The following is a 15,036-nucleotide window of genomic DNA, read 5'->3' as shown; positions in this document are numbered from 1 at the left end:
ATTTGCACTATAATAATGGCTACAATGAGACAGCTCCTAACTATTTCCTTTATTTGTAACAAGATTCTTAACACCCTCTGTAGGTGACAAAATGCAATTACAGACATGAAGTGTCCTCCTGAGGATTGTTGTTCACAGATGCCACCAGTACTTTAGTAGTAAAACTGTTAAATGAAACAAAAATAAAGAATTAGATTCTCTAAACATCCAGTTGAAATAAAAAATTAATTAAAAGTTATGAAAGCATTTTATTGATTAACAATCTTAGTAATTAAATAGTGTAGATGACATTCTTTCGGTTGGATTTGTTCTTCCTTGGAGATCTCTAATTGTTGTACGGCTTTACATTTATTGATAACTCTTTTTGATGAATACAGATGCCACCTTTTATGGTAGTCGTTGACAGAGTAATCATATTGTGAGAAACACCAGGCTTATGTAGTAACAGCTGTTGCAGTTATACACGCTGATATCCATTGGGAAAATGTGTTTGCTGCTATCATGGGTACACAATAAATGGAAGGTGCAATAAAGCACAAACTAACATTTTGAAAATCCTTACAACTCTAGGAACTTTATTGCAGATTACAAGCACTTTGATCTCTGTCCAGTACTTAAGTCTTAATTATCAGACTAATTGCACAGACTATGTTCATTTTCAGTGGTAATCCTTTTGTGATTAGCTTCTGTGTTCAATAACTGACTTATCCTTTAATTAAAAGGACTATTAACCTTAAGGCTGCTGCTGCATCTTGGGATTAAACCTATGCAGAGTTAATATTTAATATCATTGTAAAAGCCTTTCATGAAAGGTGTGGAATGAAAACATAGTGATTCCCTTCTTTACTGTAACTTGCTTTAAGAGATAGCTTCATTATATATCAGTATAATGCATTTTACTTTGACATACTAGTAGTTTAAATCCATTAAGGACATGCAAGAGTATGCATGCACTTTGAGCTCTACTCTCATTTGTAGGCAGGGCATGCTTGCATCACTTATTTCCCAAGCCTTTCTATACAGTCATGATCAGTGGATGATAAAACAAAACTAAAACAAACAAAAATCCAAACAAGAAAACATGAAATTGAGCATTTAAGGGCCTGCTTTTTTCCAACATTAAAAGATTTTTTGGTATTAAAGGCCTCAACAGTTAAATTTTTGATTATCTGGTGGTGAAAAATGCTATAGGAAATGATATGCTAAGGAGGAAAAGTTTTATCCAGGGCTACTGCAATTCATTGCTTTGAAAGACTATGAAGTAAATCAGAGTCATCAGTACCCAAGTGTGTTGACTCTGCCAAAAAGCCAGATGCTGCTATGGGAAACATCACGTACCTTTACTAGTTTGGCATCTGGGTCCTGCTACAAGCAGCCATACCTAATGCCTTGTCTGTAACCTGAGGTTCAGCTGCTGCATTAAAAAAAAAAGAAAGGAAAAAGTTGGGGTTTTTTTTTAACACATATGTAAAATATATACGAGTCCCTTCTAATCCTTTCTCCTCCCCAGTCTGACGTAGTTCAGATTACTCCAAGAGTAAGACAAGCGCAAAGTCCTAAAATCTACTTTCCTCAATAGCCTCACTGACTTCTGTGGTGGCCTGGTATCTGTTGCTAACTCCATACACATTTTTCTCCTTCCTCTGAATGTGGTGAAGGAACCTGATCAAACCAGATTTCTTAGAGACAATCATCTTCACTGAAATTGTTTATTTTAAATACATTTAATTGAGGTTAAGACTTAACTGTTGGATACTTGCTGTTAATGAAAGCTAGTAAGAGGAAAGTTTATTATATCCCACCCATAATTAAGGCAGCAACAATGCCCCCATCATTTAATTGGGATTATTTTCTCATTTTCAAAAGAAAAAAAAATCCCTCTTTTTATGTGCACCATTCTAGAAATTAGTATAAAACAGCACTGCCACTGTACAAGAGTTTCCTCCAGTATGTTACTTTCCTTGTATTAGTCAAAAGATGCACATAGTGAGGGTGACCCAACCACACTCTTTCCTAAATGGAGTGGAGGTAAAAGCAGCATTGTATTTGAAATCAATAGAAGTGAGTTGTAGCCTGTGATGGGAGTGTCTGGCTCCAGAATTATTATCTGGTGTTAAGTGCTGACAATGCACTAGGTTCTTTACAAGGCCCTGCTTGTGCGGGATTCCCAAAAGCCTAGTGCTAGCCTTGCCTGTGCAGGGTGTAAAGAGGAGAGACTCACACCCTCACTTTTCTGCAGACAGATGAAGACCTGAAACTGAATCATATCCTTTCAGATATAGAATGAAGGGGCAATCTGCATTAAAATTTTGACCAAGTTCAGAAAGCTGGGACTGAACTAGGGATTTGGACATACTTTCTGAAAGTTTCTGATATTGGGGAATTTGGGGGTTACCTTGCATTTAACAACAGCATTCCAATGATTCTTGGGATTTCCCTCTTTGGTCTTACTAGTCCTGTTTTCAATTAGACTGTTGATATTTGTGGTTGTTTTCATAGGTGTAGCTAGCTAATTTTTAGCTGCCAGCTAAAATTGAAAAATCAAGAGGAATTGAGACTCCAGGCTTAATAGTCTGAGAAACAGAAACTGAATATGGAGGAGACCTTTTCCTTTTCACTGACTGCACAGAAAGATGAGCCTGCCTACATTAAAGCTGGTGCCTCTCCAGAAATCCCTTGCTCTGTCCCTCCTTGTATATGCCAATTAACATAAGCAGCTGCATGGAGCCACTTCCTAGGGAGGTGCCAACCCAGGCAGGGTGCCTATAGGTTTCTTTTGCTATCAGCAGGGAGATCTAAAAGCAGTAGGAAAACCATGACATGGCACAGTGGTATGAAGGCCATCATCTAGTTTGTAGTTGGAGTCAATTTTGACATTAGTGCGCTCCAGAAATTCAATTAGGGTAGAAGAATCATCGATAGAAACGAGCACATCCGCTTCACCGAGAGACGGTCACAGATACCATTACAGATGTGAATTCCTGCCAAAGCTACCTGCTACTGGAGTTAACAAACCACAGGAGCAAAAGGATCTAATACAGCTTCCAGTTATGCACATATAGATAAAACACCAGAATGCCTGCAGTTAGGGAAACAGATGCCATGTTTTTCTGATGATAAAGGTATAGAGCACCAGGATATCCAGTACAGCTCATTCAGTCTAACTAACACCACATGAGTAGTGGGAACACAGGACAAAAGAATGCTACAGGAAATCCTGACAAAGCACACTATGATTCTAAATAATTTATTCCCCTTAAAGTATTGAAGCACATTCCTAGGGCTATTTCCGCCCCCCCCCCCCCCCCCCCCCCCGCCAACTGAACTGTACTTTCACTACCTCCCTCAAGCTAGGTCTCAAGGTAATAAAAACTATTATATTCTTGATCATAAAAGAAAATACTTGCAGAAACATTTGCCTATTGATGAATGATATAAAAGCTAACATTCTCAGCAGGTACAAGAAAACCACCACAAAAAACCATCACAACGTTATTAAGAAAAGTGAAGTCTCCCTTTTCACCTACAATGAAAATATGTGCCAATACCTGCTGCACATGAGTGGCCCTGGAATGACTCACTGCAGTCTACTTCAGCATGATCTGCAACTTCTGATAATGCACACAAAACCAAATTTGTAAACAGAAAACAGCATGCAGTCTTGTTTTTCTTATTTGGGCTGGGCTGGGAGGGGGAAGTTAGTGCCAGGAGGTCTGTTGGGCTGACAGATCACCTAAGTAATAGCTCAAAATATCCTTTTCATTCCCATCATAGTCAGAGTGTGATTACACAAATACTCATTTCTATGTGATCTTCCATATCTCTTACCTAGCTGATATCCACTTAACTCTTTTACTCACTCTGCAGGGTTATCCTAGTAAATCAACATGCATAATTTATATTTCCAAGACCTCAGCTCAGTAAGATTCTAAGTCCATGCTTACTTTAAGTATAAGTGTGACTACTGTAGCTTTGCTGCAGGCTGATAATATTGCTTTATGGACTCAAGATTATAATTCCAGGAATATCAATGCATCTCAAATGATAGTACAAGAATACTATATTCTTATGAGAAATTAAAAAACACCATGAAATATGGTTAAAGCATGTCAGTCCTTCCTATAATTGCAAAAGTGAATACAGGAATTAAAATGAGTGGAGAGGCTGTAATGAATTACTGAAAGTCAGCCCAGAAAATATGACTAAGCTTTCAATTTGAAATAGGAGATATTTATAGCAAGCGTGCTATATATCTATCAAAAATGGTAAATATTGGCTTTTAAACATTTTTAACTACATGTTTTAATAGTTGGTAATCACACATTTTCATCTGGGTGCTCCCACACTGAGGAAAGTTCCCGGGCAAACAGAAGATTTTGTCTGTCACTGAATTCTCATTGGTGATTTTAGATGGCTGGGATGTGGTCTACTCATCTGCACCACAGCAGGTGTAGTAGCCTATCATGTTGTTCCTGTTGCTGCCAGCTCTTTGCTAATTTGTACAATGATAAGCACCTATTTCCATCGCTCCTGGTAATCTTGTCATTTTCATGATGTCATCAGCACAAGTCAGAAGAGAAAAGGTCAGTGGTGCAATGATATACTGTATATAAAATGAGCCATTAAAAAAAGAAAAATGGCCAGACATTTAAATGCCCAGGCTCACCAAGGCACAGTAATAGCTACCCTGACCATGTATTTATTATGTGATTCCCATCATAAGCAAATAGCTTTCCTCTACAATGTATTTTCCCCCAGTGGTGCAGTGTGCACCGCACAAGGGTGCCCAGCTATGCCCGGATAGGCCAGTGTGAGTGTGGATAAATAACTCTTAATGACCACCACTATGCATATTTGCTGAATCTTTTGAACATCCCTTGTTCTGCCTTTTAATTTCTCTAGTAGCTGTACTACAGAAACGTATACTTAAATGTGGTATATTGATTTTTACCCCCTTCTATATAACAGAGAATAACCAATAGCAGTATAATAAAACCGCTGGGTATCAGCAATGAAAGATGAAATTAAGTGAAAATTCAGACCAAACACAATGTTATCAAAACATTTGAAGTCAAAGGACTATGTTTATATATGAGGGGGAGAAGGGAGGGGAAGAAGAAATAGGGAGAGAGAAGGAGCTGCAGTGAGAAACACCCACTAGGTAACCCATGCTACTGCTCAACACGCAGACAGACCTCAGCTGTAAGCACAAGAGGAGGAGCCCTCCATTGCTCGTGTGTTCCTCCTTTATCAGTAAAAGCAAACCTGGGGAAAAAAAAATAAATGATGGCAGGTGCTCTTTTTGGGAGGTAACCAGCTCAGTACTTTTGCTGAAAGTGGAAAGCTGATAAACTTTCAGCTTCAATCCCTATGTCCTTAGCTTCAGGGACAAGATTTGCAGCTTGGCAGATCACATTATGTGACAAACAAACATTATGTGCAGAACAAGAGAAAGATGTCTTTGTCAGATTTTACACATTGTTTAGGAACAGTGAACTCAAGAAATTAATACTACTGGCTACTTATGCTTTTCTCCAGCTTCCCTCTTCAAAATTATGATTCATAGTCTTTCAGCTACCTTCACAGCCCATCACTCTGCTCCACTTAGCCTGCATCTCTTTCCAAACTGTCAGAATCAGCAGGATTTGGTATGCTTAGCATATACAGGCATATTATCAGCTTTTAAATTTGGGCAAGTTGCAGTACTTTGTGGATTCTCATCACTATTGCTTACAAAACTAGTGATAAGAAGAGCATGGGATTTCATTGTCTTCAAGTAAATATTAGACTGTTTCATTGCCACATTTCTGTGAGATGCTTTTATTGAAAATATGAAGGAGTGAAAAACACAGTGCTGCTCTATGTCAGAACTGAGGGATGACCAGGAATATGCTGTGGATAAGGGTGGGCAGGTTCTTGCTCTCATGGTTAATGGTGGTACAGTAAGGCAGCAAATCATACTACCTGAAGATTGTATTACATTGCTTTCCTTATTTATCTTTGAGCACGGGTCAGCACTGAGCTGAGAAAATGAACATACGACTACATTATTCACCTTGGTGCAAGGTTGAGAAAAAACTAACTAAACTGAATAACAGATGTGCAACAGCAACTGTAATCCAGTGCTGACCAATGGGAAGTAATGGATGCAAAAAAGGCTACCCCAGGCTTCTCCTCATTTAACTCCCTCCACTTAGAAGAAGGGCTTGGGCATTATCAGCATGAATGCACTACTGACAACCTGATTCAGCATGAGAAAAGCTAAAGGACTTGCTCAGTGTGGGCTTGGTATCACATGTTCCCCTGAACCTCTTGGTTTTGGTATCTCCTACAAGTCAGATATTGGCAAATACAGCAAGCAGTTCCTTTCAGCAATGCTGTCTCTATACTTTCCAAGTTAAATATAGCCAGTTTCATACCACCACTTGTATTTCACATCCATAATTTATTGCTTTCTTTTTTAAAATGTGAGGAAGTCATGTGATTTTTATGAAGACTATACCACCAGTCTATTTGTATTGTATTTTTAGAGACATTGTATTGACTGGAAGAGAATTGGCTAATCTCAGATGTAAACAATGACTGGCACTGGACTTAACCCATGTGGTTAATATCACTGATTTGTCATGCTGACTGATGTGAAAAGAGGAACGATTGGTTGTTGATTATTGAACAGCTCAACACAAGGCACATTTGGCATGTCGGATGAGAGGCTATTCTAATGAGCTAGCACTGCTGCCAATTACCTAAGAGCCAGCGCCTCCTCTACAAGCTACGCTGTACGTCTTCAAGATGTTTAACTAAATTCCAGGTCAGTAACAGATTGCCAATAAGATGGTTAGATTTGAGAATCCGTGTGTATATATTCCTTCAACATCATCTCATATGCACCTGCCTGCAAATGGAGCCCTTCATTCTCTGGTGGTAACTAATTAACATAGAGCACAGCAGTCAGTTTAAGAACTGTTGTGTTCTCTGTATAGGCTGACAGACTTGTGTAATTGAAATATGCCTTTGTACTTTTCTTTCAGTTCAAAGCTGTAGGCATTAAAGAATGTAACAGTAAAGTATAAATATGATACCCTTCATTGTATCTCAGTACTAAGCACAGTGATCATAAATATCTATACTTCACTATCAGACAAAACTCCCATTTAATTTTTTTCCTGGATGTGAAATCAAATTCTTCATTTCCCAGCAGCAAAGACAATATGCATGCTCACATCGACTGTAGACCTGGTTTAAAACAAACAAACAAAATATTCTGACCAGACCCACTTAGCTACTTAATTCCCTCTGCTTAAGTCGTAAATGAAGATGTTTGATCTCAGGATGAGAATACACAGTCCAAAAGACTGGGCCTAGCATCATTAACCTCAAATATTTTTAGTTACTGCTGATCAGGATTTATTTTAACTGGGAATTAACGACTGTCTAGCACATTACCATTCAAATATGATTAAGTCATTTAAAGCTGTACCCAAGTTAATTTAGACCTAGACTGCTTATATGAGCACAGGACCCTTGGTGGTAACAAGCTTCATTATGTGCACAGGTAACAATAGGAGAAACTGCTTTCCATTCTCCCCATGCATTTGGTTAGGTCAGAACACTAGCTTATGCTCGTTGCCCTGATTCAAGTTACCAATGCTAAAAAAGCAGAACTACATAATGTCATCTTTTTGACAGAAAAGGTCAATAAGAAAACATAAACACATTGAGGTGGGGACACATATCTCTTCCAATAATGGGGCTATGAATTTTATTTAAAGTAGATATTTAAAGTTTTGACTATTTTTAAAAATCTGTTAAATATTTAAATTCTATTTAAAATTAACAGAATCAGGATACGTGTCCTGGAAACTCTAGAATTTCCTTTCTTTGTAGTTTACTATGCTACATAGAAAGTCATACAAAAAACCTCCACCAAAACCCCCTAATTTACAGTATTTTTATCTGAATTTCTTCTTACAGTAGTTACATTGCTTCCACTTAAAGAGGTCTTTATAAAATCTGACTTTAAATTGCATATTGAATCAATGCGTGCTTTTATGAGCCTGATGGGTCTAGATGGGCCTTGTGGCAATAAAATTAAGGGTACCCTCTCTATTTTTCCTGTTCTGGGGACATGTGCAAAAGGGCATGCTATGTGCCAACCTGCACCAGAATACATATTGACTGCTTACATTTGCTTTCATCAAAGGAGGTATTACAAATGAAAACCTATTTGAGATAAATCTCACTGCAAATGCAAGTTATTTTTAAGTGTACTAACATAATAATTTATGGGTACTAAAAATTAATCATATTTTACTACTTTTCCTCCAGATACTTAGTCTACAGGGGCTCTTTGGAAAAACAAAAAAAAAAAAGTGTTTGTAATAATATGTTTGGGGTTCTCCAGTTGAAGCACCTTTATATTTCTCCTGATAAAATATTTGCTGCCTCCAATCACCTGGGGAACATTACCTTGATGAAGCCACTGAAATATGCTCCATCAGTCTCAAAGGGTTTTCCTAGCCTACTTTTCACCCTCTTCTTGCCAATTAAGCTGCCACATTATGTATGATAGTGAGGGTCACTTGTTTTTTTTCCAAGTGTTATTTTGAACTGGTGAAGATGACAGAAGCACACTAGTCTAGTGAATAATTAGAGTGGATCCTTAAGTCTCAGACCCTCATCTTGCACTGCCACATGCTAACTATTTTTAACCTCACCTCCTGTCTTCTAGTAGTCTATATGTATTTTTGCCAGGAAAACCTGCTGTGGTATTCTGTGCTGCATAGCTGTATGTTTTAATAAAAAATCTACCAGATAAAGTAAGTAGAGAGATTATGTTGAAAAATATAAAACGTTTTAAGTAAATAAATATGCAATGAATGCTCACTTCCACAGAGTAAAACATAGCATTGCTCTAGGACCACATAGCATTAGTTATACAGTATTTGGCAAATATCTATAGGCAATTCTTCAGGTTTTGAATTTGCATCTCTCAAGTTTATAAACACAGTTTAAAAAAGCAATTCTTCTCAATGCTTTAAAACCAAGATGTGCTATTCTAATAATCCTGAAACAAGTGTTCACTGAAAGGGCTTCTTTATTTATTATTCTTGTAATTAATTGGCCCAGAAATTCTGCACAGCTTTGCAACCGCACAACCTCAGAATGAACAGGAAGCACAGAATGGAACAGGAGCAGGGTTTAGTGTTTTCCTGCAATGACAAATATTTCTGAGTCTAAAACTGCTTTTCCAAAAGGGAGACAAGTATCTTCACTGTTCAGGATTAATCCACTGTCCAAGACATTTAACTAAAAGGCTTAAATGGAAAATTACTGGGTGAAATTCTCAGTGAGAAAGCAGAAATACTTCAGCTTCCTTCACATAGCTATAAACAAATATTACTGCAGCAGTAGCAACAGGAAAAAAAGAAAATACTACAGTAATGACAAGCAGAGTAGTGACCTCTTCCCTCCTTCTCTTCATCTTTCAAGCTAGGGCAATGATGCATCTTGCGGCCAAACTCCTTAACTGAGCTCTAATTCAGTATAGAGTGTGAGAACTAGAAGATCTGCAATATAGATCAAACATTTAAAAATCAAAATAAATAAGGCCAGCCTTCAGGAAGTAATCAAGTGGATTCTAATCATCTTTGGAGTTTAAAATGTAGTCACATGATTGTGTAACTTGCCCCAACCTCAGCCTATTCTTTGTTATACTCTCTTAACCAGAGCTCAAGGCAAGTTATTTTGGAACTGTTAATTTTAATTTGTTTACACAGGTCTGACATAATAGGATCCCTTGTACTGAGAAGGACAGTGAACTCATCTCAAATATAAGTAAATACCCACAATTTAATGCAGTTGTTCCTCTGAAGCAGGTGCAGCCTGTGATTTGTTAACCAAGAGGCAGGTACCATGTGCTATGGCAGAGGATTACAGGTTCCACTTGTCTTATGCCTTGGGTCACCTTGACCTTCCAGCTAGAATAAAACACTTTCTTCTCAACTCTGATGGAAATGGTACTACTTGTTATTTGCAAAAGTAGCTTGGAAAGTGGAGAACAGATGTCCTATTTCACAGAGAGATTCTGGGCAGCTGGCAGAAGAATTACAGCTTAGATCATGGTCTGTCCCTGTTTCAAGCTGCTGAGGGCTGCACTTACCCAGCCACAAACACGTAGGTGAAAATATCCTTTCATCTGTAAGGGTATAGCATACCTTATGTTTTAGTGAGTTTTCCCGTTCACCTAGAACATGAAATTTTTTTGACTCAGCATATTTCTAACACAGATATTTCAGTATTAGTTTATTTGTGGGATTTTGCCTTCTCTACCTCAGATTTCAGCTGGCAGTTTTGGTTTTATTTTGGTTTTTTCCCTCTCTTAGTTAATAAAATTTGAAAAATAAATTAAAAAAAACCAAACCAAACAGTAAGTGTAGCAACAATATAAAAATTGAGTGCAGGCAAAAAAGTACCCAAACTCAACACACCTGTATCAATATTCCTATGCTGCCGCTTTAAGATATTCTGAAATGGTAGAGTAAGGGCAGTAGCAAGCAGATAACTTGGATATAATGTTTATTTTAGAGTTAGTGATAAATCACTGTGAGATAATAATGGGAGCATATGTCTCCAGCAGCTTTTCAGAGAAGGTGTTCTATTCTAAATGTAAACTACTGGACCAGAGCGATAGTGAAGATTTATTTCCTTCTTTCTCCCAGAAATAGATTTCTTTCCTTAGCATATTAATGATGATACATTAAAAATGTTTACAAAATACCATCACTTGAAATTATGAAATGAATGTAATTAAATTGCCTACAAGCCCTTAGGGCTGTGAATACCAGCTCAAACATTAGTGAGACAGATTGCAAGCCAGAATTCTAGTTGTTTCTCTCATGCTAGGGAGAAACAGAAGTAGTGTTGCGACCGAGAACTGTTCCACTGCATGAAACGTAACTCTGAAATATGGCAGAGAGGAAAATTCCCAGCAACAGCTAGCACCAGCCTGAAATCTTGCCTGCATGAACAGCACTGCCATCTTGTATTTCTGCCCAATGTTATCCAAGAGGACATTTCCTATCAGGCATGTGCTAAACAGTTTTACTTTACACTTGTACAGTTTAGACTGAGAATGGCCTCGTGAAAAAAAAAAATTATAAAAACAAAATAGGGAGCAGACCTAAAAAGGATCTTTGTCTGAAAAAATAAGATTCCCCAAGGAATGTAATCACCCTTTGGCAAATCACTGTTCTGAGGACAGAATCAAGCCCTTCCCTCAAGGCTGTGTGACTAAACAAAAAAGCATCTGCAGAGCCTGGACTCACCAGTTTCATGGCTCCTCCAGGTGCTCATTGACAGCAGCATCTGGCCCAGCTTCTCTATAGAGTGGTATTCCTTTGGGTGAATGGTTTCCTCAAAACGACTTTTCTCTATGCTGGAATATAAAAGGATCCTCTGTCCACTGTTTGTTGGACATGATTGCAGTTTGTCATGGCTATAAGTAAAGGAAACAGCAAAGGCAGATGGAAAGAAAGCCAGCAGATGAAGTGGGAATGGGGATGGATGTTTTCTAAACACGATGTAACCATTAAGATATTTTTAACAAGTCAGCTCTCACCTGTGAAACAGAATCCTCACGCCTCCTTTGTTCTACATCTTTGAAAAAGAGCATCCATGTTAAAAGTTCCTATTAGCCCTGGCAGAGTAGGTGATCGGTGAGAGAGGGCACAGACCTTCAGTAGCCCCCTGGATTTTAAGTTTCCAGCATTTCCAGACCTGGCTGGGCCCAGAGAGCATCAGCCCTTGTGTCCTGTAAATGATGTTGAGTGGAAAGGGGAGAGTCCTTCCTGCTTTATGACACCTTGGCACACTGGACTTTTAACCATAGCGATTCCCTTCAGGTCTAGAAGCCTGACTGAGACCACATGCCTCCTATTTAGTCTGGGTGTGTGTCAGTTGTAGGCTCAAGCTAAAAATCTGGAAATCAGGAGAGAGAGACTATTTGTACATGATGTATCTATTTCTGTACACATTAGAGAGAGAGTCTCATTGACTGCACCAAATTTTTCTTTTGAATCTTACAGTGTTTGATGTTTTAATCAGAGAAACATCTGGCACAAACAGCAGTCCCTATGCTGCTTAATTTGTTAGATGGGATTACTTCTGTCCTTTTTCTTTCAATTTTCACTTGAGTGTCTATTATTGGCTACTGTCAGATATAGGTTACTGAATCTGACATTTCGCAGTTCCTGTATTTCTGTTTTTCTTCAGCTCCCACCCAGAGCATTTTGGAGAGTAACATTACAGAGAGAAGCTATGAAACCCCTTTTGAATTTATCTTAAAAACAAAGAAAATAATTTTAATCTTGCACACACATGTTTATCTTGGCATAGGGCAGAACTGCACAGTAGACAACATTCAGAGGGTATCTTGTTCACTACAAAGTCTGAATTCAATTTTCTAAACGTGTTGAAGAGAACGGTCTCACAATTAAGACAGTTGCATATGGCATATTGCATATCTCAGTTTGAACAGTGCACGTGCTGAGTAACTCATTGAGGAAAAAAAAAAATCCACAAGAAAACACAAATTGCTGATCATAATTCCTCATATTTTCCAATTTGGCAACCATGCAGATTCCAAATGTGTTAGATACACATACAGTTGGAGTCAAAAGATCTGTAAAAGGAAGGGCAGAATCATAGAATCAATAAGTTTGGAAAAGACCTCAAAGATCATCAAGTCCAACCTGTCACCCAAGACCTCATGACTACTAAAGCATGGCACCAAGTGCCACATCCATTCCCCTCTTGAACACCTCCTCAAGTTTAAAAGTGAGTGCCTTTTTTTGCTATATATGTAGTGCATTCTCAGGAAGTCGCTTTGTTTTCTTTGTACTCACGTGTATAAATGGATGAAAATAAAGCTTATGAACCTGTGCTTCAGAGGTATCCTGCAGCTTAAACAGTGCTTTAAGCACAGAGTCTCAGTCTTTCCAAAGGTTTGCTTAGAGAAGAGTGCTCTGCATTCCCAAAGAAAATGTTTCAGAAGTGTCCAAAATGAATTGAGATTTACTCGCTCATTTTCAGCTTGCCTGTGTGCACAGCATAAAAGCAATTTTCACGCTGAATACATTAACAGAAAGTTGTAACTCTGTAAAACCCCTGTCACAATGATTCCTTCATTAAAGCACTTGTCCCAGTTCTTGGGATACACTCATCCTGTGGGATTGGGGTTCTGTGTAAAAATAATGTAAGATAATGTAACAAAAGATTCTGTTACATAGGGCATGTTCCAAAAGGGTCCGATTTGAATAAGTTGCCAGTAATATGTTTCTAACTCTATAAAATCCCTGTGGCACTCAGTTTGGGAGGTGGGCATCAAGCAGACTGGCATGAATTCACACAGTGAGCAGAATAAAACCCACATCTGATAGTTGTTTTGGTTCTCAGAAACCATCTATGCAATGAAATTTGGGGGTTGTGTGAAAGGGATGTAAGAAAAGGCAGTGCCATGTAATAGAATGGATGATTCTGTTATATGGTACAGGCTGGAAAAGGGTCAGATTTACAGTACATCATCCACTTCCAATTTCATAAACACTAACTTCAGCTATTTATAAGCAGCTAGGCACTGCAACACAATCTCTAAACATGAAGAATATAGAAGCTTGCATAAGAGTTTCATCAAATATAATAGGCTCTTTGCCCAGTGCACACCAAGCAGGAAATACCTTCCTGTGTATTTCAGAGGAGGTTGCAAGTACACTTTCTTCCCTCAGGCTACAGAGGCAGTGCCTCTGGACTACCTTCTCCTTGGCCAAGTATCACCTATAGACACCAACAGAATGGGTGTATTGGTGTTTGGCATCTTGCTTTGTTCAAGCCTGGATTCTAAGCTGGATGTCCCAGGGTACTTCACTGCCTACCAATCAAGCCCTGCCAGTGTCTTCACCAAGCACTAGACTGTTTGCACAGACTACACTGTAGAAGGAACCAGAGAACAGCAATCAAAGGAAGGGCATGCATGCCATAAACTGAACAGACATCTCCTCCTAGCTGATAAAAAGGTGGCCTATTCTAATTAAAGGTCATGCCTAAAGTCCACCTTCTCACTTCAGAGCCTCTGTAATTAAAGGGGGTCTTTACAAGTTTATAACAACCATTAAGATATAGAAGATGCATGACAGATCCTACATCCACCTGGACAGCACAGATCCAATCTGAAATTGTATTTGTTACTGCAAAGCAGAGCAACCAAACACAAGCATTGAACTTCATGCAATAGTATACTAAAGTCAGTATTACAGTTTCTGTATTAGATGTGCTACTATGGACAGCCTGAAGCCAAAAGCTGAATATTTCACAAGTCTTTTCAGCACATATGAGAAGGTTGATCTAGCTCAGCAGTAAAGTCCAGAATACTTATTACCACCTGAAAAATTTTTACATTTAATTAAAGGCTGCCTCAAAACCTGGAGCTCGCCTTTTTACTGAGAGAGACAGGTGTTGCACTGAGACCAAGTCCCAAAGGGTTCTTGACGCATGGACTCTTGCCACAGCACTCCAAAAAGGATAGCTTTTGCTTAATAATGAATGCATTGGCCTACAGCTAGTGGAAACAGAGATAGATTAACACTAGTAATTCAAATATTTCTCAAGTAAAAACCAAAACTACAGGGTAAGGAAATCACTTTGCTGCTTTATCAGTTCAGTGTTCCCCTTCAACCACTGTTCAAAATTCATCTTATTCTTTCATAACTTTATGGATTGCAGGAGCACTGTTAACAGTAGCCCTACAATTATGATTTATTTCTTACACTACAGCAACAGTAGCTCATGCTTTGGCATTCTCTTAAATGACACATTAGGGTGAGGAAAGTTTTGTTTATACAGCTAACCTCAGTGTGACCACAGGAAACAAAAATAATAGAGTATCAGATTACTAGTAGACAGTAAAAACCAAAAAAACTCCAGCCCTTAATAATTAAAGCATTTTCAGACTCTACCAGATGTGTTAGAAACACCTAAAAA

The sequence above is a fragment of the Dryobates pubescens genome, chromosome 2, assembly GCF_014839835.1.
Source record: "Dryobates pubescens isolate bDryPub1 chromosome 2, bDryPub1.pri, whole genome shotgun sequence".
In the NCBI taxonomy this organism is placed as follows: domain Eukaryota; kingdom Metazoa; phylum Chordata; class Aves; order Piciformes; family Picidae; genus Dryobates; species Dryobates pubescens.
This window is presented reverse-complemented; position numbering follows the sequence as displayed.